Raw genomic sequence first — 27,690 nt, 5'->3', positions numbered from 1 at the left:
TATAGACACACAGAAAAGTCAGCTGTAAAAGCCAGTACAAGTGCAGCCATGATTTTTTGGTAAAAACTTCATTTTTGGGTTTTGGGAAATAGGAAACAGTTATTTCCTAGACAGGTATATTGCTCTCTTAGCCATGTGCCACCCTGGGACAATGTACAAACAAGCAAAATGCTTACAACAGGAACTGTAGCAACAATACATACTCTGTGCCACATGCTAAATCATGCTCTGCACAGCAGTTGTGCCCTCACCCTAAAATGGAATAAACAATTCAGTGCCTCATGCAGACTTTCAGATAAGGTCCTTTTCTGTCTGTGCCATGACAAGACCAGTACATGTAAAAAGCCATTCCTAAAATAAAATAAAAGCATATCTAAGAGCAATGTAATTATGTTCTGGACATAATTTGGTTGTCCATTTATTCAATGGCACTGAGTTCATCATCCTGTTCACTCTGAACATCCAGTTCAGAGCTTGAAGAAAATGAAAACAGGATCTTGGAGTCCAGGGCCACTGTGCAATTGGAACAGTAGGCAAGCTCTGCTCTGCCAAACACCAAAGTATGGCTGTCGTGGTCAGCAAGAACATTTGACACAGCTTTTCACTGAGGAGCCAAAAATTCATATTTCTCTTAGCATTGACAGCAGTTTAAAAGTTGGCCTTAGCTAGGATGAAAATCCCACACTCAGAGTGCCATGCAAACTGTTACTTGTTAAATGCAGAAAATCTTTCTTCCACAGATACTCCTCCCCACTTTTCTTTTTCCTTACAACAATGATCTAATACTTCAGACACCCATCAAAAGTGTTTCCACCTATTCTTCATCTCTGTATTTCTAGATCCATCATTACCATCTTATTTGGAGCTCTTCTGTAAGGGATCTCTACTGCATTTAAGCTACCCTAAAAGCACAGTACCTTTCACCTTTAATTAGTACAGATTCCTACAATGGAAATTGCCTTATCAGTGGGAACACAGCAGTAAGCCTGTTCCAATAGCTGATTTTAGGGGGCTTACTTAGAACATAAAGGGTTTTTAAAGCTACATAAAATTATGACCTAAAATAACCTAAGAACTTTGCAGTCTGCATGATACAATCTGGGCATTCCTTGATGTTAAGACTCTCCATTTTCTTTTCTCTTCTAATTTCAAGCAATGTTTACTGGAAAATTACAGCTAATTTTCCTCCCAGCCCGAAGTCCCTTACCAAAAAAAGTAAACATACTCCTTTACCATTTTCCAAGAAACAGACAACATTGGCAAGATTCCCACAAAATCATTTTCATTTATTATGTGCCCTGTCTTAGCTTTCACAGGTATTAGTAAAACAATAGCTCAAGTTATGTCCCCACCTTCCAGATGGTAAAAAAAACCCAAAAAATTTTCAATGGCCATGGTTTCTTTTTCAGGCAATAATTGCACTAACATGCTACACTTTGTGTTTGCCAATTAGACTAAACTCCATGCACACACTCACATCAACACATTGTGATTCCAGGCCATTTGTTGTAGAGCTCTCCTAGCTACATTTGAAGCTACTTCTGCTGATAAAGTACGTCTTTGTATTAAAAAGAATACACACACAAGTATCTGCAAGATCAGCCTCCAGGCCTCCTGTTTGTATCAGAGCAATATTTCAGCAGTGTTTTTCAGCATTGCTCAGCCTTGCATGGGGCCTCCGCAATAGCTGAGTTTCCCTACTGCCTGTCACATGTAATTTTTATGATCCACTTCTTCTCCAGCACAAAAGCCTCCCTCCCATCAGCACCTCCATCACACAGAGCACCTCCAGAGCTCTGCTTTCAAGGGCTGACACTGATGCCTGGTAGTTCAGCTGAGCTGCTGGCACATTTATGCATGCAATGATGCCAGTCATCTGCTTGACTTCACCAACAGAATCCATCCGCTGGCCATTCAGAAGGATCAGACAGACCAGGAAACACACAAAGAGAGCAGGACTACAGAACACAGCTTAAGCTGTGCTCTGCAAAAGCAGCATTTAATGATCATCTGTAAAATTTTGGATTTTTTTTAGTGTGTAGTGAGTATGAACTCTACTGCAATTTTCACTGTAAGAAAACTGACAAAACACCAACATTAGAGCCTGAATCTGCTTCATATCAACATCTCCAAAGAGGTAAAGGTTTCCCTCAGCTTTAAAGAAAGAGAAGGATAAACCAAATCTTTTTAAAAGAACCTACAGCTCAAACATTACTTCTAGAAAGCCTTGCTAGCTCACAACACCACACTGACATTGCTTTTCCTCAGTAATTAGTAGTACCTTTGTGCCTCAGCAATCTGGAGGCCAGATCATCCACAGTGCTGAAAAGATGCAGTAAAACACAGATCTAGAATTCACTGAAGTATGTTGAATTGCTTTCTTCTGATTTATCCTTTACAAAGTGCCACACTAAGACTGGCATTCCCACAAGCAAATGGCTTTAGGTAGACCTACATCATGGATACCTGAACTGCTCACTTCATTTTGTTTTCAAAATTACTTGTCCCATCCCTATTACACAAATCATCAGTGCTCTTGCATTCGTGCTAATCTTTAGTCTACATAATAAAGCAAGCATAAGTAACTGGCTGAAAAATTGAAGCCTGAAAGCGTAAAAGAAATGTTTCAGAGCATAGTTGAAAAATCATCTGAGCTGACCCTGGAAACTTCTAAGGAACTACTCAATGCTATGTCTAACCATAATTACGAATTTCCTGCAGTCTCTGAAGTATAGTCCATGGGAAAAACTAGGAGATACTGGAGAAAGGGTCAGCAAATTACTGGTGAAAAAAATACCATATTGCACAAGAACTATATCAACAGTAGAATACAGTGGAAACAACATAGAGCTGAACATTTGGTAAGGCATACTGAGCAGAAAAACTAAGCAACATCCATTCATCACTAAACTATTTCATCAGAGAGGAAATATTTACCAATAAACTTGTTCTAAAAGAAAATACTGCAGCTGGCAATACTTGGTGAAGACAAGACAGACACGAACAAGTATAGCTAGACACATTTCTGAGACCCAGCAGGTGTGTCTGCTACCCACATGACTGTTTTAAATTAGGTCAAATGTGTGTCTTAACAGTTGTTAAATGCTCAAACATTTGCTGAGCCTACATCCTGGGGGTTCAGACTGGACATGAGGAAAAGATTCTGAGAGAGTGATCCAGTGAGAAAGTGAGCGGTCATTGGAACAGGCTCCCCAGATAAGTGGTCATGGCACCAAGCCTGACAGAGTCCAAGGAGTGTTTGGATGATACTCTTAGTCAGAGTTTAGTTTTAAATAGTCCTGTGAGGAGCAGGGAATTGGACTTGATGATCCTTATGGGACCCTTCCAAGTTGAGATATTCCACAACTCCTACAGGCCTGGCCTGGCCCCACCAACTACTGTTTGTCCTTCATCCAAAGTATGCAGACAAAAAACAGCAGCTTCACTAGTTAGAATGATTTGAGAATAACCTTTTTTTCCTCAAGCTTGTCCAGATTAGTAGTCTGCCTCTTCCAGCCTTAATTCACCACTTACACAGAAAATCTTGCTCCTTGAGAGTTGATGAGGGCTCCAGTTACAGCATCCCCCAGCACCAAAGTACAAGCACAAAATATAAGGTATGTAAAGGACTGGCACTTTAGGTGAGGAAAAATGAGCATTTCAAACACAGATTTTTCACTGATGAACCTGCAGGTTCAACAGATTGCACAAGACCAGAGAGTTTCTTGTGTCTCGTCTTGAGCAGTTTTCACTGTTCTTGTGTCCAGTGTTTCTTGTCCTGTTTAATATCTTCAATGGTGATCTGGGTGAGGGGGTTGAGTCAAGTATTGGGAAATTTGCAGATGGCACCAAGCTGGGTGGGAGCATCTCTCTGCTGGAGGATAGGAAGGCTTTGCAGAGGGATCTGGACAGGCTGGATCCATGGGCTGAAGCCAACAGCATGAGGTTACACAAGACCAAGTGCCAGGTTGCAGCTGGGTCACAACAACTCCAGGCAGCGCCACAGTCTGAGACATGAGTGGAGCAGACCTGGGGGTGCTGGGTGACAGCAGCTGAACATTAGCCTGCTGTGCCCAGGTGGCCAAGATGGGACGCAGCACGCTGGCCTGTTTCAGAAACAGTGTGGCCAGCAGGAGCAGGGCAGGGATTGTCCCCCCCCCCCACAGAGTGCTGTGTCCTGTTCTGGGCCCCTCAGTTCTGGAAGGAAAACTGAGGTTCTGGAGCAGGTCCAGAGATAGGCAACAAAGCAGCCACTCAGCCAGACTCATGAGAGTCTTTTTCACCCTTCCACACTTGCTGGTCTTCTCTGTGAGTGCTGGCTTGCCTGTCCAGTTGTGATTATCCCCTCACAGAACATGGCCCTCGTGTCTCTGCCTACAGTGAATGCAGGTGTCTGACAAAGGAGCATAACTGCTCCAAGACAGTCACTTAACTGGAGTGTTTTAGCAGGCAGGAGGCTGCACTCCAGCAGGCTGATTGCAAAACCTCCAAGGCAATAGTAACTCAATTCTGATAGCCAGAACATTGCTGGAATTACAGTAGTATTTCATCTCTGAAAGGAGTTGTTCATTATCTTGCCCAATGATCTCATCTCAGGATCCATCACTCGCTTGTTCTGTTGTTTTTCTTTTTACTGCAGTATCTGGAGCTTAAATCATGAACTGTTATAGAAAGGGCAGACTTGACTGAGCCAAACTGCAGAGGCATATGAGCAAGCACCCAAAGCTACTTCAGTTTATCAGAACAAGAAGGTAGCAAAAAAAGGGATTTTAACTGCACACAACAGCTCCCCTTGGCTGCTGCTTGCACTCCCAGTTGTGGGACAGCTCACTTAGATCAGGCATAAACTCAAGCAGCCTCTCCTCAACCTTTTTCCCAGTTAAACTTTTATACAAAATTGACTTTCAGGCGTGAAGCACCTGCACCAAATCAGGCATCCAAATACTCTCCAGGTATAAGAGCAGAAAGAGCAGAGTGCAGAAGACAACGGGTCACAAATAAAGCTGGCAACAGGCTGAAAATTTGCATTTCTGCTCTTGAAAAACTTCTCCTGCATCTACTAACCAAGCAGCCCTCGGGTACTAGAGCACACAACTCAGGAATGTTCTCTGGGCATGCCAATATGAGAAAATATTCATGCTCTACTTAATCCAGGGAAACTATATAAACTATAAACTTTGAACTATAGTTAGACTAGATACTAATCTGCAGCCTGAGTTATACTGTGATCCCAGAGTCTTCTCAGTTTCTGAAACAACTCAGAAAGGATATGAAGAGTGTTATTTCTAATTATTTCTAATAGGGAGGCAGACTTTGCAAATATACATCACTGTCATCAAGTAACACTGAGTTTTAAACAGTTAAGGTGTACACTTGGGCTCATCAGAAACTAGGTAGAATATTTCTTTTCTGTTTTTCAAATACTGGAGTTACTTTACACAGCAGAAATGTATCAAGTTTTTTTCATTAGGCTTCTAATGCAGTCATTTTACCTGTACAAATTGACTACAAGAAATGACCAAAACACCTCGGAGATGTAAATCCTTTTAGAAATGAAAACTGGTGTTTTGTGTTCTAACTACAGTTTTTAGATTTTAAAATTGCACATTATTTTGACATTCAAAAAGAAATACATTTAAATGAGATCTGAAATCCCATTAAAACCCCTACAGGCTAAATGCCAGCAATGTTTAACACTAAAATTCTGCTGCAGCAGTATAATCTCTACATCAGTGGAACTGAATAGGTTTGCTTGTAAAACACATGCAACTACACAGATGTCCTTCACTAAAGAAAATATTTAACCCTATTTCCATTACACAGAAGTTTGAATGCCAGTGAATCCAGCATATTAAATATATTTTAATATGTATCATTTTTGTTGGGTTTTCTTATTGTAGCACACACATTACTAAAGGCACAGGGAAATAATAAGTTACATGTTTATAAAATACTCTCAAGTCTGCATAGTAAATGGAAGAAAACATGATTACTGTTTCATTCCAACCAATCAGACATGCTACTAAAAAGTAAAATGGAGAAACTGATTGCACAGGAAAACAAATCAGGAAATTTCTTCAGAGAGCAATAGTTGCTAAATACCAATAAATGCTAAATAATTGGTGTTGTACATGTCATATGGAGCTCTTTGTGAAGGTGGTAAAGTTTAAAGACACATTTACTTAGTAGAAGACTGATGACATCCCTCCATCCAAGCAGTTCAGCTGACCTTACTGCCCCCACAACTGTTTTTTTGTGGGAAAAGTTAATCTCGCTTGGCACCCACAAGAAGGGCAGTAAGCCTGGAAGGAAAGCACAGTAAATACCAGCTGATACATTTTCATCTGTGTGTGTAAAAAGAACCAGCAATTCTTAAGAATTCTGTATAGCAAAGGCAGTCTAGAGTCCTGTTTCTCATTGTATGTATGATTTTTTAAAATTGAGCCGAGTCACAGATTGTCAAATATAAAATGCTGGCTTTTTAACCTTTGATTTATCCAAATCATAACAGGAAAACTAAATAGATGATAAAACTAATAAGGAATTTGTCTTTTCAGTTTTGCAAAGAAACAGTTTCCCACAATAAAATTGATGCTCTAATTCTAAGCTTCTGAACAAGACATTCTTCTAAAGCTTTGTATCCATTGGTATTATAAATCAGAAGCTTCCAAGTTAATTTCGTTTATTTTAATGTCTTCATCTGGAAAATTTAATGCTTCAACATGCTGTTGTTTTAAATCAGAAAAGAACTTTATTATTACAGCAATGGGGAGGGCTATTGCTGCTTTAATCAGTAAGCTGTATTTTCATCCTGCCTCAGTGTTTGATGAACAAAAAATTTGAAAAATCAGAGCTGATAACATCCATTTCCCAAATGATGAAAACAGGTATACTGCCTATTTCTTTCCATGGATGACACCAAGCCATGTCATACCTAAGGCTCAGACAACTTTGTATCAAAAATAATAGGGTTTGGGTTAGTTTCATTGCTTTTATTCTAAAAATACTGGTAAATTGATTGCAGTTTTTGTTTGTTTTTAATTCTTTAATTCTTGGTGGCTGCTACCTCCAGGGTACATTCTTCCAAAACAATTTTATTAATACAAAGAGTCAAAAAAACTTCCTTTTCCCCTGAGTTTTCATTAAATTACAAGCTAAAATGTGTCCAGAACTCTTGTGATGTGATCCTGGTCCAGACAGTGCTTTATACTGGCTCAGCCCAAACTTTTGCCTTGTGTGAGCCTTTTAAACTCAGCTGATGTTTTTCACCTGCCTCTTGGAGGCTCTCCCTGCCTGTTCAAGCTCACAGCACCTTCCCTCCAGACAGCTCCAGTTAACCCAGGCTGCTGAGGCAGCCTGAGAATGGGTGTGAGGGGAAGAAAAATTGAGACAGCAACCACACTGAATCAAGTTTGTTACAGCCGAATATGAGCTCTATTATAAAATAAAGCAAGAACAGCTGCAAACACCATACTGACAAAACAAACAAGAACCTAGATAAACTGTTCCAGCTTTACCATTGTGTGACACAGGGAGTTTTGATCTTCACTTAATATCAATGTGCCTAAATCCACTTAGGATTGGTTTAAACTGCATCAGTTTCAAACAAATTCCAGCTGGTGCCACTCAGACACAAAGTGTTCCTGTTTTCTTCTGTCACATGGTTCTCGCTACTACCAAACTTAGTTTTCAGTCTTGACTTTCTGCTTCTACTCCTGTGTCAGACAGAATATCCCCCCAGAAATGTCATGGCAGGGAAGCATGCAGTGAAAGACCCAGCAAGATTATTCTTCACTGATGATATATGAATATTTTAGTTCAGCTTTGTGGAAACACTTGAGATGTAGAACACCTCAACTGTAGGTAGGAGTAAAAGTAAGTGAGCTGTCAAGTTAATTTTTTAAATATTTAACTTGGTAGCCCATGTACTGGCTTGATATACAAAGAAGGAAAATTTATGCTTCCTTTCATCACTAATGTGTTAATATCACTGTGGAGGAGCAGCTGGTCAAATACAGAGCTCAAAGTCAAATTTCAGCCTGTTTTATAAAATCCAGGTGCCTGAAATCAGACAACCAACAACAAATAAAACCACAAAAGCCCTCCAAACAAAGAACAACCCACAAAGCCAAAACAAAAACTAGAAGAGCCATACCCAATACATATAAAAGTAATTCCAGATGTTCTCAGAGTTTCCTGAATCATTTTTGTGCTTTCCTCCCTCACAAAGAAAGATGCTTACCAAGTTACCTGTATTTTCACCTATCCTGAAACCATCAAGTTATCATCAAATTAGCCATGAAAAAAATGAGTAAACTGTGAAAATTTCCAGTGTCTGAAAATATAGCTGCCTGTTGTTTGCAACATCCTGTGTACACGCAGGGAATGGGGAGAGGAAAAAGATGTAAGTACAGCAAATAAAATGAAGGCTGTTAGGAAGGAGAGCACTGCATTAATATGCTGATAATCTGGCTCATAATAGCCCTTTAAGGGGTTTTGATACACAAGATGAAAGGAAAAGTTGATCAAGAGAGAATAAATTACTTTCAGTGTTACCAGAGAGACTTTTTTCCACTAATGCTACAGCTATCTAACAGTATGGTTAGGGCAAACAGTAAAGAAACTACCAAAGATTTTGCAATATACTGAGCCAAAAATATTACATTACTGTGTTTTAAGGCACTTTTAGACACAGTACTTGAGCTGTTTACTGAGCAGTCCACAAGCAGCCTACTCAGATATTTGATTTTATCAGCATAGGCCACCCACATCTGACCCAGTAAAAGTGCACATGTGCAAGAAGAATCCCCCAAAAACAGTGCATCTTTTTTTTATACTCTGACCTTTAGCAAACAAAACCTCTTTTCTGTCATGTTCATACAGAAAGAAATCCAGTACACAATTTCATGGAAAGTACACTGGGAACATTTCTTGTATCACTGAGCATGGCATTAAGTCAACACAGGAATTTCTTCTGAGACTTGTCAATGCCTCAGCATTTCTTTTAGTTCCAAGTTTGTGGAAGAATATCAATACAAAATGTTCACACATCACATATGTACTTAATGTGTTCAGTCTGGCAAGGTAGACCTGAGACTCCCTGAGAAAAAATGAAAGGACAAAGAATTGTTCATTGAAGGTGGTGCTGGACAACACACGCTGACAATTACTGTGTGATCTGCAAATGTGGATTTTGCTTAGGTTTCCCTTACAGCAGAGGCAGGATGAAAAATAACAAACTATGCTTCATCTTTTTGCTTTTTCCAAAACCTACAATTTATTCATAGAAAAACACTTGCAGGCAATCTGTAAGGTTTCAGAACAGGGAGGGTAGGGAGAAATAGAGCCTAAAGCAGCAAAAAACAAAAATTAAAAAGAAAAATTAAATGCAGTGAACAAAGCTCCATCAACCATCAGAGAACCACCACCATGTTTCAGTTTGGTTTAGAAACCATAGCCTGCACTGACTGAACAATTTGGTTTATACTTTCAACTTACTCCTCATGTGGGGATCCAGTTCTCGTGTCTCAAGTCAAACAAGAGTACCTAGGTGAGAATAAACCCTTGGCATAAAATGAACATATAATGTTCCTGTATACTGTACTGAAAGGAACTTTCTCTCCTAGACACAGAAAAAGTGAAAAATAAACAGTTCTACTGCAAAAGTATTTGCAGCACCACACAATTCTCATGCTTATCAGTCAGCACAGACCTAAGTGGAGACACCAGGGATATGGAGAGCAGTGGGATGTAAGGACTTCCATCAGATACAGGAACACCCACAGGAACAGGTCATGGGGAAACTGAGCTCTGCTGTGGTCAGCGTTGTGTTTATGTAACACCTACAGGGAAAATCAGTTTTGCTTACTGTAATTAGCAGCCAAGATGCCTTCCCTTCCTTCAAGCAACAGTTTAGACAGATACTATCAGAAGACAGGAAACTTAGCTAAGGATTTAAAAAAAAAAAATCACATTGCTAATAAGATCATATTCAACATTAAAGAATGAGCAGCATGAACAGCCTTTTGTGGATTAGATGGCATATTGCAATTGTGCCTCCAAGCAAACTGGGCGGCAGAAAATGCTGTGTAGTAAGCAACTAATAAAAGCACCCAGCACACAAGTGCTGAAAGATTACCTCACCTCTTTTATGCAGTGACTCTTGGTGTATACACCTAGACACCTTGATTTGCTCATCTCTTTAGATTTTTTATGACATAATGATCATCTCAAGCCATTTGAAAGTGCAACAAAGGGGGGATATCCATGAGCAACTTCTTTGTTAAGCACAGCAAGTGTCCATAGTGACTCACCACACTCATCCATTTTTCTCTACCTGAATAAAAACATGCCACTAAAACAGGAAATTACAAGTTTCAAAGGTGCTAAGTATAAAGTCTTAAGAGGCCATGAAAAATTCTGTCACTATTCATTTTTGTATTTCGTTTGACTCACACAATCTGTCTCCATGACTTTACAGTGTAGCTTCAACAACTAATCCTACAACCACATTTGAACTGTAGAGGAACAAGATAGGTCTAACAGCCCATTAAATAGCAATGGCACTTTGTTTCCCATATGAATGATACTTTCTCCTGCCTATTAATATTTCATTATACCAAGTCTGTTTACCAAACGTTCAGATCAAATGTTAGGGAACAAGATGTTATAGTCTACATTTTATTAGCAGACAGTGTGGAGTACGCATTTTGTAGGAAGAATGGCAAGCTGTACGCTCAGTTATCTAGTTGGATAGCACAGTGATGGCTGATAAAAGCTTCTCCTTGCACCCTACAGGTTGTTTCCAGAACTGTTAGGGTCTGGCTATAATATTAGCTCCAAATAAACATCTCATTATTTTGCTCAGTTCTGCTCAACAATCCCTTTTCAAAAACACACCGAACCCCATCAAAACTTATTCAGTTTTCTATTTTCTGATTTTGTATATCTCACACTATGCAATTCATTCAGATGGTGACCAAGGGATTTAGTGTTGAGGTCAAACATAAGTTACAGAAGAAAAAAAAATTTCATGCTGAGAAAAACTGCTTCTTGATGTGTACTTAATTTTTAATGCAGCATGCACTTGGAAGCCATGAGAGAGTTAAACCTGCCCCAGACCTCAGCAGCTGCTCTGTGCACTTCCGAAATAACCTTGGGAAGGAGCTAGCAACAATCTGTGTCCCAGCTCCCAGAATGCCAGGCATTCACACATCACAGCAACAGATGCTCCATTACAGCACTGCAGATTTCTGTGCTGGCACACTTTCATTTGTTGCCAGCCATCACCCCCCCACTGACCTCCTCCAGACCTCAGATCAAAAACAAAGCGGGGGAAACTGCAGTCAGCATCCCAGAGAAAATGCAGCTTTCCCTCAGAATGATGTACCTGACACACCAAAACCAGAAGCACTCCAGAGTTCAGCTACAGTCACATAAGTATCACACAATGACACTGTCATTAAGACAGTGCTTACATTAGTAAAATTAGCATATAACAATTGAACCTGGCAGAACTCTTTCCATCCCAAGAAAAGAGCACCAAATTTTCCCTGTTACTTCATCATCACAAAAAAATATGTGATTGGCCCATACAAAACCAAGAAGGACATCCTGGTTGTTCAAATATGTCACGAGATTTCCACAGATATTGCTGGAAGGGATGGCCCTTAACTTCAGCTTCACTCCTAAGAATCTTGGAAAATATAATGCTGTTTATCAGTACCCCAGACAGCTGGGGTGAAGTTTCTATTTCCACAGACCTTCTGTGTCACGACTGATACTGAATTTTTTTTTCCTGCATTATGAAGGGATCTCAAAGTAAAATCTTCCCAAGCACATGGAACAGTCCCCACATTAGTTCCTTTTCACATAAGTGTTTGCCAAAAAGATGATACTCATGGGAAAATATTTTTTTACACTCAACTAGGAATGTTCAAACAAGTTCATTCCTATAACTGTAGGAAAATTATGACACAGAGCAAGCATGAGAATGAATGCAAACAAACCCTATCTGTGAACTTACACCTGAAATAATGTACACATAACTGGTATAGAGAATTCAGATACTAATTAACAGAAGGAGCAGCAATGCTTGATTTTTTTTGCCAAAACATGCTTAAGACACTTAACCTAGAGTTGGTTATGTAACCTGAAATACCCTAGCCTTAAATCTCCTTCCCTTCTATAACCTGCTCTTACCTACAGTAAAAAGGTATCTGTACCTGAAAGACAGTGTGCATCAGTTCATACTCTTTGTTTCAGAATTTCTATCCCTTGTAAGCAAACAGATCTGAAACTCAAGCCAAAAAACAAGTCCCTGAACCGGTATACAGCAGTTTTCAATATATAGCATACAGTGCTCAAGCAACTTTGCATTAGCACAGCCAAAAAAAACCTCTGAGCTTTAGAGTGCTCCCATGGCATCTGATGTGGAAATCTTCAGGCAGAAGATGAAGGGTGGGAGAATGACCAGCAAACAATGGGTGGCAGCCACCTCCAGTCCTCCAGCTCCTCACCTAATGAGCTCACCAGCCAAAAGTCCTATAAAGCATGTCCCACTAGGTCTGCATTTTTTATGGGCCCTCTGGGAATCCAGACAGAGGTCATCTCTATGGTCACTCTGTCGTGCAGCTATTCCAGGAAGCTGGAACAACTGAAAACATTACACTTGGGCAGAGAAGTGTCAGGAGGCTGAGCTGTTTCATTCATGGGCCTGACAAGTTCATGTGAGGGGATTTTGTGGCCTTTTGTCTCCTCTGTTCTTTTCTTCTGCTCTGTCCTGGCAGGTGGCACTAATAATCCTTTTGTGGATTTCACTTGGTCTGACCTCTGTTTAGGGGGGAGACTACAGTAAATCGTCTGGCAGGACCAGGGAGGAGCCTGGGTGTTATTCCAACACCAGCTCTGCCTGTTTTAGAGAGAGCCCCCAGAGAGCTGCACAGGTGGAACATTTGAGAGAGCATTTACAGCAGTGCTCCTTTTGATAGGTGTTTCTTAGTGGCCAGTTTCCATAATGAAGGAAATAATCCTTGCAATCCCCCATTTAAGACAGGACGTGTACACACAAACAGATCAGGTTTTTTTTTCAGTCCCATCAACAGAATATCAAGTGGCAGCAAAAACGGCACAAAATGTTCTGCCCCATAAAAATCTCAGATGTTAATGAAACCATAACAATTGCCAGGGAGCCAGCTTCCCTGTGTTCTGGGAAAGCAAACACGGATTTGATGTGCCAAGGGTCTCATATTCCATCAAAAACAAACAGCTTCAAGGGTTAAAGTCAGCAGCAGACAGATGTGCTGCCTTTTCCCATCAGCCACCCATATCCTGTGCCAAGTCTGCTTGAGACCACAGTGAGAACCCACTGGAAGTCAGCTGAGGCAGCTTATGAATCTCTTGCATAGCACAGCTCTGGAAACATTCATCCTTCCCTCAACAGCTGTCTTCAGAAGATCTTCAAGGAATAATTTGGGATACAGAGGCAATTGGACAATGAAACCCTCAGATCATGGCTATAAATACTGCCTTTCCCCACTGCTATTTTAGTTAAGGGCCAGTCATGCCACCCTTACACATACTATTCAATTCACTTGCATTAACTACTCAGAAAATGTGTTACTAATTAATTAACTTCCCAAAAGCTCATTTAGCTCCTAATTCCACCAGCTTTCACGTAAGATGCCCAGCTGTCATACGTCTCAGAGCCTATATCTCAAATGGACAGAACAAAGTGTCTCCCAGATGTCTCTTGGGAAATTTTCTGGAGCTGATGCCTTCTACAACCTAGAAATGAAACAACACACACTTCAAGTTATGTTAGTGTCAAAGGTAATATGGAAGCTGGTCTTCATTGAAGGCCTCCAGAAGCAGTTATGGAGAAATGTCCATAGATGTCCACCCCTCACAGGAGTGCACACAGTTTTACAAGTTTAGTAAATTAGCATAATTGTCAAAACCCACCAATTAGGAGCACAAGGGGTGATGCAGTCAGAAGTGAGAGGAAAGCTAATGTCTTTACAAACAATTTGATGGGTGAAGGTACAGCCATTGACATCTTTGAGAAGAGTCCTAAAGTCTCTACTAAGTTTGGGCAACAGGTTTGTTGCAGAGCCCAGAGACCTTGGCTCCAGGTTCAGACAAGATAAACAGTCTACACAGGCGTGAACTTTGGGGTAAAGTAACAAGTTCGAGGAGGAAACATGTGGTAGGCTGTTCAGGAAGGCTCTACCTCCCTAGTGTCACTGAAACTGCAGGAAAACCAAAAGCCCTCCAGCAATATGTTTAGTCTTAGAGAATCAAGGCATTGCTTTTTCTGGCATCAGAAATCATTTCATCCACACATAGCCCAGAAAAATATTCCAAACATTCCCTGAAGCTGGAGTTGCTGGTGCCCAATGCCCCAGATTACATTCGAACCATCAAGGAATTGAAGAGTTCCCTGGATAAATGTAAGAACGAGAACGCGCAGCAGATCTTGACCAACACCACCATCATGGTAGTCAGCATGGTGGCAAGGGGGCAGCAACTGTCGGAGGAGCTGGGCAGGATTGAGGACACATGTGACTTCGTGCTGGCCCTGTGCTGGGCCAAGCTGTGCATCTGTGAGTACGTGGAGTCCCGGGTGCCCTTCATCACTCCCAACCTCTCCCTCATCCTCAGGGCCTCCATGGCTGCCAAGATCAGGGGGTGGCAGGGGGCCTGACCCTGCTTTCCAAGCTGCAACATCCTCCTGCTGGGAGCTTCTCCTCCACCTCTGTCCTGCCCCACACCAGCTTCATCCACCACAGCAACATTGCCCAGGCCCGGCCACTGGATTTGAGGAGGAAGGAGGCACAGCTCATGGCGGCCAAGTGCACGCTGGCAGCCAGCGGGGACAGCTGCCATGAGAGCAGGGCAGGAAGGCAGGGTACAAGCTGAGGGAGGGGACTGAGTGCAAGTTGGACAAGTGGCAGGAGCCCGCCCCGCTGAAGCCACTGCCAGCGCTGCTGGATGGGCTTAGGGAGAGGGGAAGGGCCAATGGTAGCGGAAGCTGAAGGAACGCTTGGGGCTGAGGGAAGAGGCCAACAGAATGAGCTTTGGGGAGGTGGAGGAGGACATCTACCAGGAAGAGCTCGGGTTTAGCCTGGGCCACCCGGGCAAGGCCAGTGGTGGCCACCCGCGCCAGACTCTGGTCAACAAGGCCACCAAGGCCCGGATCAGGAAAGCCCTGCAGAGGACACTGCAGAAGCAGAGTGTCATCCACAGGGGAAAATCCACAATCCAGGACCACAGCTCAGGGATGGCCTCGAGCATGGCCTTTACCCCCCTTCAGGAGTTGGAGATTGTGAACCTACAGGCAGCCAGGAAGAAAGTGGCTGAGGCCAACCAGAAATATTTCTCCTGCATGGCCACGTTTGTCAAGGTGAAGGGGAACAAAAATGGGATCCCCAAATCCCCAAGGATTCCCCCCCAGTGTCACTTTGCCAAATTTTTAGAAATATTAGAATTTGTGGTTGGAGCATCTTGGGGGGATTGAGGGTGTCACCCTGATATTTTATGAAAAACCCCTTCACCAGGATTTTTCTCCTGAGAAGCTGACAAGCCTCAGAAACAAAATGTAAACAATAATTATCTGATTGCTTGGAATGTGGTTTGGAGGTTGTTTACCAACAGGTGCATCTTTGATTGGTTCCATATGAATTGTTTTTACTTAATGACCAATCCCAGTCCAGCTGTGTCAGACTCTCTGATCAGTCACAAGTTTTTATTATCATTCTTGTCCAGCCTTCTGATATCTCCTTTCTCTTTCTTTAGTATAGTTTTAGTCTATCTTTTCTTTTTAATATCATAATATAATAAATCTGAGAACTCGGAGTCAATTCTCATCTCTTGTGTCGTCCTGGGGACCCTCATCACAATACTGCAACAATTGGTGACCACATGAGGGGGTCAGGAAGTCCTGAAGGGATTTTGGACGGATTTTGGGGGGTCCTAAATAGAATTTGGGAGTCCCAAGGAAAAAAAAAATTAAAATATATAGGTTACAGAGTTACAAATATAGTGTAAAGAATGCAGAGGATACATAAAACAAAAAAAGGCAAAAAATCAATAGGCATCACACCCACACAGTACTTTGGTGTTTAAGAAGTCACCATGGTAACATCTGCACTGCAGCCCAGAATGAAGCAGGCCTTGCTACAAGTCCTCTGCTAGAACTACTGGAGCCTGACTTTTTATTCCTTACAGTACATCAGGGCTAAAATATCAGCCCAAAAAGGAGACAACAAAACCCTGGCCACTAAGCAGTACATTTAATGAGCAAATAACTGTAGGTTTTCCTGGGCATTCAATTGACTGAATCTTATGCAAGAAACTTAAACCAACAGAAACTGATTAAGAGCTGGGCCTGGATTATGTTGGGCTTGTAAATTTTACAGCCTCAAAATCCATCTAGAACTACAGATGACAAGCTCCTATATTAGTACAGCTTCCTAAAATGAGAAATATGTTCCTGGGAGAGCGCATCACATTAAGCTGTACACAGGTCTCATTTCTCAAGTTGTTTTTTTTTAATATCTCAAAAAAATATATATATAGTCTCCCTGTAATCCTAAGAGTCCTCTCCATCCCCTTGAAATCCATTACCCATGGCACCATGAATTCTGGAGCACCTGCATGTGTTTGGTTTGTTAACACAAGCCCTGTTTATTTTCTGTCACTTGGAGCAGGCAGCTGCTCACACACTCTGCACCAGTGAGCCCTGGCTCCCTGTGTCCTTAACTCTCCCACTTTAATCCCAGAAGAGGGCTGATGTGCAAGATACTGACCTTATCTTCTAAAGCAAGATGTGGAAATACAAACATGTTCCATAACAGCAGCTTGGGAAGAGTTATTTGAGAGAAGGAGCAAATTCCTGTCTGCTTTGCTGTATCACCACAAAACATTGAAAGACACCGCCTCTGACATCGTCTCCTGTGCCTGGCACAAGGTGCTAAACAAGCCTTCATAACATGAAAAGGCTTCTCAATCATTGACTTAAAGATTGTGGGTAATATCAGATTTAAAAACACCTGCAGAGTTTTCTTTCCACCATAGCATTATTCCATGTTCTACCTCATGGTGCAATATAATGGTAAATACCAACTCTGCAATCATGGATTAAGAAAACCAAAGAGGCATTTATCAATTTTCTCAGTGCCTTTTTTTAAAATAATCAGCTCAAAAGACACTTTATCTTCTGTATCAAAACCAATAGCTAATTGAGAAAGCTAAAAAAATAATTCATTTCAGCCAATGCCAGACACTTCTGTATCCATCACAAAATTCAAATATCACTGAAGCCAAAGACCAGTAAAATAGAAGTTATCCTACAGAGACACATGCCTTTATACGCCATTACGTACAGCTGTCATTGTTGCATTTAGTGAAAAAAGTGTAATGGCTCTGCTTACAAGGAAATTTTGTAATTCTAAATTTCTTTTGAACCATTCTTCCAGTTCCTTCAACTGCCAGTCCTTGTGGCTTTTGTTATGCAGGCCCTAGGAATACACAGACCAGCTGCAATACACAGACAGCTGGGATCCTGTTTCACTTTCTGCCTTATCTTATGGATCTACAACCACTTAATGTCAACCTTCAGAAAATCAATCCAGATCACACCCTTTGAAGCACAGCACGATGCTTTCTGCAATTTGCTTTTGTGGGGAACTTCTGCACAAGTCCAGGCCTCCATCAGCTGCATGTTTCCTCCCAACATCTGTGGCACTGGAAACATCAGACCAGATACCTTGAAAACTATTAATAACAGAATGAGGTAGCTATAACAAACAAAAGAGCAGTAAATATGCCCAGCTGGTTCCAGTTCTCCTCTTACCCCTAACTTGCATTTTGTTCCACCTTTCTCATGCCATAAAGTCAGCTTCCTTGCATACACACTTTCTGTTTATAATTTGGAGTCAATGCAGAAGTTGCTCACAATTAGGAATTACATTTTTCTGATGACATTAACTTCTGCTTATTTCAAAACAAAATTCTACATGTCCTGAGTTCCTCTTAAAAATGTTTATAAATCATTCCACAAGGGGTTTTTTTGGAAATCATGATAACTTGGCTGTGTACACATACCTCTCCCACTGTTTATAGCAAGGTTTGTGACAGCTTTTTGCTGCTTTCCTAAGAAAAGTAAAGTTCATCTATTTCCCAAAAAAAGCAGTCTATTGACTTGTAAAAGCGAAGCAGCTGAAGAGTACTTTTGACATCCTGCATTATCTGGCAGCTGGCTACTAAAAAATGTTCCCAAATACTCAGCTTGAACATAGCAATTTAATACCAAATGCAACAAGCTTAAAAGTAACGTTTTGAAGACAGATTTTTGAAAGAACCACAACAGAGTGAATTCAGAGAAGGGCAATGGACCTGGGGAAGGGTCTAGAGAACAAGAAGAGAAGCTCAAGGGGCTGGGGTTGTTTAGCCTGGACAAGAGAAGACTCAGGGGACACCTCATCAGTCTCTACAACTGCATGAAAGGAGGTGGTAGAAAAATGGGGGTTGGTATCTTCCCCAAGACAACCAGCAGCAGGGTGAGAGGAAATGGTCTGAAGCCAGGCCAGGGGAGGTTCAGGCTGGAAATCAGGATGAATTTTTTCACTGAAAGGGTAATTGAGCATTGGAATGGGCTGCCCAGGGAGTGGTGGAGTGTTTTGAGAAACAACTGAATGTGGCAGTCAGTGCTGTGGTCTTTGGTCAAAGGTTGTGCTTGATCCTGGAGGCCTTTTCCAGCCTTAAGGATTCAATGAAGTCACAACATGAGCTAAGAGAAACATAATTGTGTGTCAGTGCTGCCAGAGCAGCTTTAACTGAACCCTGCCATGGTCAGACATTGTTTATATTAATTACAATTAACATTATGCTAATTAAAAGCTCTCTGTCAAAGCAGAGCTCATAGCAAGAGGCATTGATGTAGAAATGGACAGCCCTGCTCTGTGTTCTGTAAAGATAAGTGCTTTCTTTTGCCAAGCCAAGAATCAAAGTCAACCCTCAACACTAACATTCTTACCAATAACTTGGTCCCTTAATAGAAAGAATATTCAATTAATTATTTACACTTCTTTATTGCATTATTTTACCAAGTTTGTTAAAAATACAAATCTTAACCTCCACCCTACCTCACTCAGAGAAGTATTAGAGATGTACAAGTATCACCTTGTCCTTCTCAGTTATTTAAAAACAACACAAAGACCCCTGACTTGCACTCACCATTGCGTGCAGTGGGCGCACAATTGCCAACTCTAAAAGGCATTCATTTCTCTGCCTGCACTGTTCTCAAACCCTGGCAGAACAGAAGGAAAACTATCTATAGGATATGGGAACATCCCTGTTGTGCTCATCCAGTAATAGTGGCACACAGCAGATGACAGAGTGGCTTCTATTTTGAGGTTATTGGAATTCCAGTGTATTTTAAATTCAACACCACAGCAAACTCATGTACACTTGATGCTTCTGTAAACTAAACTAAGGCTCCTCAACTCATCCTCTTCAGGACAAAAGTCATTGTTAGAACACACCATCTCCTGCCAGCACTCAAATAATTTAAACTATCTCTAATACCTACACATGCTACAAGTGAAGCAAAAGACCCACCTCTAATTTTAAACTCTGGAGTTAAAGCCTAGTGATAGATCAAGTTAAGCAAGCTGCAAGCCAGTATTAAGGGAATTTTAAGTCCGTAAGGGGAATTTTCAGGTTAAAAAGGCATCAACACCACAGAAAGCTTTGCTGGTATCATTTTAGCAGAGGTTGCCATTTTAAAGTCATACGTATAAAAAGCTGCTTTTATCAAATCGAGTGCTGCGCCTGCTTTTATGCACATATTTTAACGGGACTATCAGTGAAGAAGATACTGAAAACATGCAAGTCTAAAACTGAAGACCAGTTAAATGTGTCTTGAATCAGGCCGTGGCAAATCCCAAGTGCTTAATGGGCTTTTTCATGCAGACACAATCTTCACAAATCAGCCTATTTTTACAAATAATACTATAAAGCCTAGAATTCCTCACATTTTATAGCCCAGAACATGAAATTAATTATGAGTTTCTACAAAAAAAGACAGCATTCTGAGAGTCCATTTTTTTTTTTCCCACACCTGAACAAAAACCTTTTCTTTTAACTGTAGCAAAACTACAAGGTTTCAATCTCACATAGTAGATGCTTACAGAGGGAATGGTTAGAGCCTGCTCCAAACAGCAGAGGACTGAGGTGGAAGAGACCTCTGGAGATAATCCAATGCACCTATTTCACATAGGTTATCTACAACAGACTGTCTGGGACCAGGTTAATATGGGGTTTGAATAGCCCAAGAATGGAGATTTCACAGTCTTTGAGAAACCTCTGATCCTTCTTGACCATTTTCACAGGAGAAAGATTTCTTATCTGTTGCCTTTTGCCCTTTCACTGGTGTAAGGCAGAGCAATTTAGCTCTGTCACCTTTAATGCCTGTAAATGATGACATTTTCTTTTACTCGGAGGACCTCCCATAAAACCAAAGTTGAATTACCTAAATAAAAACCAGTTAAAATTTCAAGGAAAGCTTGTAGATTAAAAACCCATCTGAATAAAAGAGATGATTCAACCTCTGAAATTCTCAGCTCCCACAGTCTTTGCACAGGAGAGTGAGCAGCACTTCCAGCCTCTTTCCAAGACCTGCACAATTTACTCAGTGGGTACAAAGATAAAGGGATGTACAATTGCTATAAACAGACACAGACTGAGCAGCAGGTACAAAAACAGCCTGAAGCTCCAAAATTCTGATTTAGCCTTGAAACAAATGTGAGCTTAGTGAGTTCCCAGGGAAGAGCAGTCTGCCTCACAGGTTATCCAGGCAACACAGAATTGGTTGGGTTTGTTGTTTTGTTTGGTTTTTTCCCCAAACTTTCTTGTATTATAAACTTGAATAGACTTTAGTTAGACACACTACCAAAACTAACCACTACTATGATCTGGAGACAGGATAAACTTGAGATGGCTGTGCTCAGTTAGCAGCTTCCCTACTCTACTGCTAAATCCAAAACCCTCCCTCAAAAAAGACAGTAAAAGTTGTGTTGTTTTTTTTTTTAAGAAAACACTAAATGGGCATAGTCCAACAGTTTAAGCTGTGCCTATATTCAGCAAGTACAATTATTTTATCATACCACTAAAAAAAATTAAAAGAAAATATAAAGGACTTAATATAGAGAAGTACAAGAAAAGCATTGTTTTTCTAATGAAATGGCAAGACTAAAATACTCACAACATCTTCTCACTCACTTAGCAGATGCTACCTGCAGTCAAGTTCACACAGAATCCTGCACCATGTGTTTAAAGCTAGACTCAATAAGCTCAAGAAAACATTGACTAATACTCATTTCTGCTCTTGCAAAGGGAAGGACATGATAGGATCAAAGGATTAGACATCAGCTGCATTAAAGCACCAAACTATGTTAGTGTTTTCCTGCAGGTGTTATGACAGCGTAGGACAGGTAGCTATCTAAATAAGCTTAAGCTTGAGGTTCTTCGCAACTCCTAACAAACTTCCTTCTCTCTGCCCTGCTGAGCTGAGTTTCTGCTTCTCTCTAAAAAAATTAGTAATTCCTACTTGAGAGAACATTTCTTTGTCTATTTTCACATTTTCACAGAAAACATTACTCCCTTGATCATATCCCTTCAATACTTGCAGCATTCACATTCTCTGAAAAATCCTTTCACCCAGGATGTCTCTCCTGGGAATCTGAGAAGCCTCACAGAAAAGGAAAACAATTCTATCCCATTTGCTTCTCCTGTGTTGTGCTCCTGTGGAATGTGTTTGGAGATTGTTTACCCACAGGTGATTGTTCCATTGGATTCTGGTGTGAGTTGTTTTGACTCTTTGGCCAACTGGGGCCAAGCTGTGTTGGGACTCTGGAAAGAGTCACGAGTTTTCATTATTGGCTTTTTAGCATTCAGGAAGTATCCTTTCTGTATTCTTTAGTTAGCATAGTAATCTTTAATATAATAGAGTATTATAAAGTAATAAATCAGCCTTCTGAGAACATGGAGTCAGATTCATCCTTCATGCCTTTGTCAGGACATTCCCAGCAAATATAAAAAATACTTTTCATATTTCCTTAATTTGGTACCTGTAATGCCAAAATTGGTTATTTATTTCAGCAAATCTAGGATTTTAATAGTGCACTTGCTTGGATACAGAGCAAATACAGCCTACAAGACCTACCTGCATTAACAGTTCTGCCTTTATCTAAACTTCAACCCTGAATCTGACTTGGAAAGAATGGACATTTCTATGGATCTCAGAGCAGCAGCCAGCAAGGACTCAGGAAACAAGTCAGTGAAAGCCAATTATGTAACTAAGACAGAAGGATGAACTGAACTCAAGTACTTGTGAAATTCATTACTGGAGATTCTGCCTTTGCTGCAGTACAGCTTGAAGATTACAAGTTTAAAAGCCAAGCTATTTTTTAGATAACACATTAATTTCCTTCTTCCCTACTCTGTCCCTCCACTTTAAAGCAAGTAAGACCAGCTTTCATTTGGGAACAGCTGGGTGGAACCACTGAACTGAGACCACATGCCCACTGGGATTTTAAGTGACTTCCCTTCAGTCCAGACAGCCTTGTAACACAGTGCCCTTGGCCCTCACTCTTAGATGGTTCACATTTTACTTTCTGGAGTTAACAGAGCCATCAAAAGTATCAGTGTGAAGGAAAAGTCAGGGCCAAAAAAATTAAACTGGATAGAAACATGAGTTCCATTCCAAGAATGATTAAAGGAGAAGTTGGTGTCTGCTGTTTGCTGAACATGCAAGTCTCAGACTTCAGTGCCCCTGAAAGGCAGGATATGAAATGCAGATTTTGAGTCTCATAGTCTGGACCCTCCGCCCAACACCAAAACAATGTACCAGAGAGCAAGGTGAAAAATATCACATGCACTTGACTGAAATGGAATTTACTCTTAACATTTTTGCTAAAAATGTTCAGATATTATTTAAAAATTCATAGAAGACCACCTTCCTTAGGCCAGACTCTCATTTAAACAGTGTATCTTTAATTTTTTTTTTACTGATCCATGCTATTTATGCTGATAACCATTACAAGCACAAACCATTCAAGTGACAAACTCTTTCAGACTAAGTCAGAACCTGCACATTGAATCTGCAATTTACTTATCAATGTCCTGCACCCCAAAGCAGACAACTGAAGCAAGTACTATATTACTAATAATCTTGAAGGTCTTTTTTTTCCTCCTGTTGCCCACTGCCAGCAGGAAAATTATATTCCACCTTTAGGTGCATAAAAATGTTTCCAAGTGCTAATTTGCTAAAGCTTTAGCTGTACAATTGACTTCATCAGCTTAATATCCAGGACTCTGGTGTAGCAGAGAGCTTTGTTTTCTGGCTCTCACTCATTGCACAGAATGAGCTGCAAGGCATCTGAAGCTGTGTCTCATTTTGCCCCAAGGACAACCCAAGCTCTGTTCTCTGCTGTGAGGAATACTGACTGTCACATACACAGAACCTCAGGGATGTGGCTCCCCTTGCTGCCCTGTGCCAAGCTCTCACCTACAGCAGTATCAGTTTAGCAGGCTGCTGCTGGGGCTGGCTGTCTCAGCTTCCTCCAACAAGTTCTCCTGGACTCTGTGCATCTTGGGCTGTGAAGTGGAAGGGCTCCCTTCCTGTTTGCAGGAGATTCTGCTTTCCCTCCAAAAGCCCTTCTGCAATCTCCCAGGCCTGATCTATCCAAGCAAGGGGAGCCCATGGAGAGGCAGTTTTTGCATCTCCAGTCCTGCATCTGCCTGGAGCCACTTTGATTGCTCCTTGGAGTTGCTGTACTGTACACCAAAATCCCTGCTCTTCTGCAGGCTGGAGTAGCTGGAAGACAAAAATACCATGGTCCCCATTCTTCACATTCACTTCCAACCCCAAACTATTTTCTACAGCTTGCTGTCCAGACATCCCCAAGGCAGTTCCCAGTCCTTCTCTTTTTTTCTGTTCCTTGCCCTACTGTCTTAAATTTCCATGTTATTTCTCCCCAGAAATTTTCCCTTTGATCTACTTTTGATCCAGCAGAAAAAAAAACTGGTGGGAAAAGAAGATGCGCTGAAAAGCTGCATTTATCACAGAAACATTTCATGAAGGTCTAGTCATTTAAAACATGGAGAGACATCTCAGCTAGAACTATCACAAGACAGTTTTGTGGTACTAACACACACACTGTTTCTAGTGAACTTTTATAAATACAGCTACTTCACCCTCTCTTCTTTTTAGAGGAGAAATTCAAAGGGATTGCCAGCACATGCTCACTCCAACCTTGTTCAGGGCAGGAGACAAAAGTCTTTTGTTCAGGTTCAGAAGGCATTTATTGCTCTCCTATGATGACAAAAACTTAGAGTCAGGCTAAATTGCAAGTTTTTCTTGGTATAGCAATAGATTCTTTTATACATCCATATGAATTTGTGCTATTAAAAGCAATAATGGAATTTCCATGGTAAGTATAACTTAAGGAGATTGATTATTCCCAAAAAAAGAAAGTTCAATTATCAGCAAAAATTGAAACTAAACTTGTTTATATTGCATTTTAGTGTACCACACTCCCTTCTGGTTTTGCAGTCCTCCTTTATGCTATATGACTTTATTTTATTTTGTCATCAATTTATCTTGTTTGTTTTTCACTTTACATCTTGCAGCACCAGATCATAAGCATAATTTCTGGTGAGAAGCTGCATTGCATTTTAATTGAAAATAGAAAACTTTTTGTTTCAAACCAAGATATTTCTTTTATAACAATGGCATGATGTGAGCTACGATCTACAAGGTCTTCCCCAGCCTAAGTGATTCTATGATACTCTGGAACTAGCCTTAAAAAAAAAAAATCACAGCTTTTACTTATTGGTGTTAAGAAACCCACACCTCTATTGTCCACATTACAGCTCTTCTATGAATAAACCCAGTATTTCACTTCAAGGGCTGTCTGTCCCTAAGTTCCTCCCATCATAAATTTAATTTGTTTTTCAAAAGGAGCAGAGCAGCTGAAGGTCTCTTTTCACAATATTCACAGAGCAAAACAAGATCCTGTTATTCCAGTAGCACTCCTTGTGTCCCTAAAGACAGCATGCCAGCCTTTCCCTTATCCTAACCCCATTTCTCAGAGGTTAATAACTGATGTGTCACTCTGCAGCTACACACAACAATCCACAAAGTCTCCACCAGGGACAAGGCCCACAGGATACAGCTGGGTCTTTGCCAATTAAAATTAATTTCAAACAATAGCAAACAAGCCTGGTAATATTACAATGTTAAGAAAATTTTCAAAGCATCAAGGAGAATAAAATTGTCACCTAATAAAGTCATAAATTGCTGTACTGAGTACAACTGCATTTTTAGCTGTAGGTATGCTCCAAATTCATTTTTGTCTTTAAACTGTTTGGAGCAGGTTTTTTTTAACCTGTTTTCTAATTATGAATAGAAAAGCTTCTGTCCTCACAAAAATTCCACACTTGAACTTTATGACACTCTTGCATTTCAGCAGTCCTCATACTCCAAACTAGTCAAATATTGCAGTTAATATGCAAAGATTTCAATTGAAAAGATTTCTTGCAATTCTACAACTTCTAATACTTCAAACCCTTAATCTAAAAATATTCACTTGATTATAATGCCTTCTTACCAGTCCAAATATTAGAGCAGAAGGTCATAACCAGCTCCATTTACTTCCAGCACATACAGAAGATTTGCTCTTGCTTCTCTGAACTAGACAATAGCTGCATGCACTCAAAAATATATTTAAAGATGTTATTTCACATACTGTTTGCTAGAACTAAATCTTTCACAATCTACATCCTTTGCTCCTCTGTGTGACCCTGTTTAAGTACAAAGGCCTCAGCCCCTCAAAGCTACTGATCATCTTCTGACAGGAGTATTGAATAAATATTAACATGGGGCAAAAATCCTCCCAGTGAGAATTTAAAGCTGTGCAAAATGAATGTACTGCTTTGTGCAAAGCAAATGTCCAGTTCTGATGTCTTAGCACAAAGGTCCCTCAAATTCCACATGTCTACCTGAACACATGATTAATTAGAGCATGAATAAAGACTCATACTGGGGAAATATCAATAAATGTCAGACACACAACAGTTGCACTTCCCCCGAAGACAGCTCAGTTGTGATCCTGCACTTCCAACACCTGACTGATATGATAACTCATTTTCCATGTAGGTGAAAGACTTAACAGAGACCCTCTGGCCAAGCTGGGACTTTAAGGACATTCTAGATGCCATGGAGTTTTGCTTCATGGGATTTCCTCCTGCTGATATGACCATTGCACAGGCACTAAGGAGATTAGGTTGTAGCTGAGTACCCACCACACTAAATCCACACTTTTTCATACTTTATGCACTTGTAAAAAACTAAGAATTGATTATGAGCAAAACAGAGCAGTCCTCCCCCCACTGACTTGCCCACTGCAAGAAAAGTGTATGTCATGGACATATTTTTCTGGAATAAAACCCAAAAACCAAAAGAGTTGATAGAGTTAGCAGCTCAAAAGCATTGAAAAGCCAAAAATTAGCCTCAGCCCAAGTGGTTCAATTAAGGGCTGTGGCCAGGAGATTCCACAAATTTTCTCAGAATTGTTTGATAACTGTCAATGGATTTTTGATAATTGTTGATGGATTTTCTTTAGCAATTCTTTGTTTCAGGATTCTGTAAGCCTGACCCAAAGGGACTTCCAGAGATGTCAAAGAAGAACATCTCCAGTCCATGGACTTTCTCCTGATACTCAGATGTTTGGACTTGAAGCAATGAACTTTCTTTACATTGTTTTTGCATTTTCTTATACTGTAAGCTTGTTTTAGTGATATGATAGAATTTGATGTTCTACAGGTGAAGAATTTCATTGATCATTCCACATCAGCACTTGATTGAGGTTTTTGATTGGCAACAGATAAACGTCTTGAGAAGTGTTCGTTCTCTCTTCTGCATGGGCCCAGCAGAAGAATTTGCAAACACATTTCTTTTTAATTTAATCTAAAATAAAAAGGGTGAAACATCACAGACATATTTTCTGAAAAATCCTTTGCTAGGATTTTTTCCTCCTGAGGAGCTTCTCAACAGAAAAGAAAAGCAATAATTATCTTCAGAAGAAAAGAAAAACAATAATTATCTGCTGCTGTGGAATGCAACAGGTGCATCTTTGATTGGTCCATGTGAGTTGTTTTTACTTGATGACCAATGGCAGCCACCTGTGTTGAGGCTGCGAGCAGTCACAAGACTTTATTATCATTCCTTAATTCCTTTGAAGCTTTCTGACAAAATCCTGTCTTCTATTATTCTAGTATAGTTTTAATATATAATTTTCTTTTAATGTAATATATATCATAAAATGAAAAATCGGCCTTCTGAAACATAGAGTCAAGATTGTCATCTCTTCCCTCATCCTGGGACCCCTGTGAGCACCACCCCATGTGGAATTGCAGCATTGTGCTGGATCTCTCACTGCCATTCATGAAAGGCACACATGAAACCTCTCAGAGCTCAATGGGACTTGCAGACTCTCACTGGGCATCTTTCATGTAACTTGACATCCTGCTGTGTGAAAAACAAGAAGGCACTAAACACTTGCCCCTTGCTATGTGAACTAGACAATAGCTGCATTTTTCATCAATGAAATAATCTCGAATATAACT

The 27,690-nt window shown here is 40.5% G+C and overlaps 1 protein-coding gene and 1 pseudogene across 1 annotated transcript in view; one reads left to right on the top strand and one right to left on the bottom strand.

Moving 5' to 3' along the window:
* LOC131556888 (U4/U6 small nuclear ribonucleoprotein Prp31-like) overlaps positions 1 to 15,517 on the top strand; it is a 31,641-nt pseudogene extending 16,124 nt beyond the window's left edge.
* Positions 1 to 27,690, bottom strand: part of ARHGAP24 (Rho GTPase activating protein 24) — a 244,621-nt gene that overhangs the window by 198,635 nt on the left and 18,296 nt on the right. The window lies entirely within an intron of this gene.

This window comes from Ammospiza caudacuta, chromosome 4 (assembly GCF_027887145.1).
Source record: "Ammospiza caudacuta isolate bAmmCau1 chromosome 4, bAmmCau1.pri, whole genome shotgun sequence".
Classification (NCBI taxonomy): Eukaryota; Metazoa; Chordata; class Aves; order Passeriformes; family Passerellidae; genus Ammospiza; species Ammospiza caudacuta.
The sequence above is the reverse complement of the archived record's forward strand: the minus strand, read 5'-3'. Positions and strand labels throughout refer to the sequence as shown.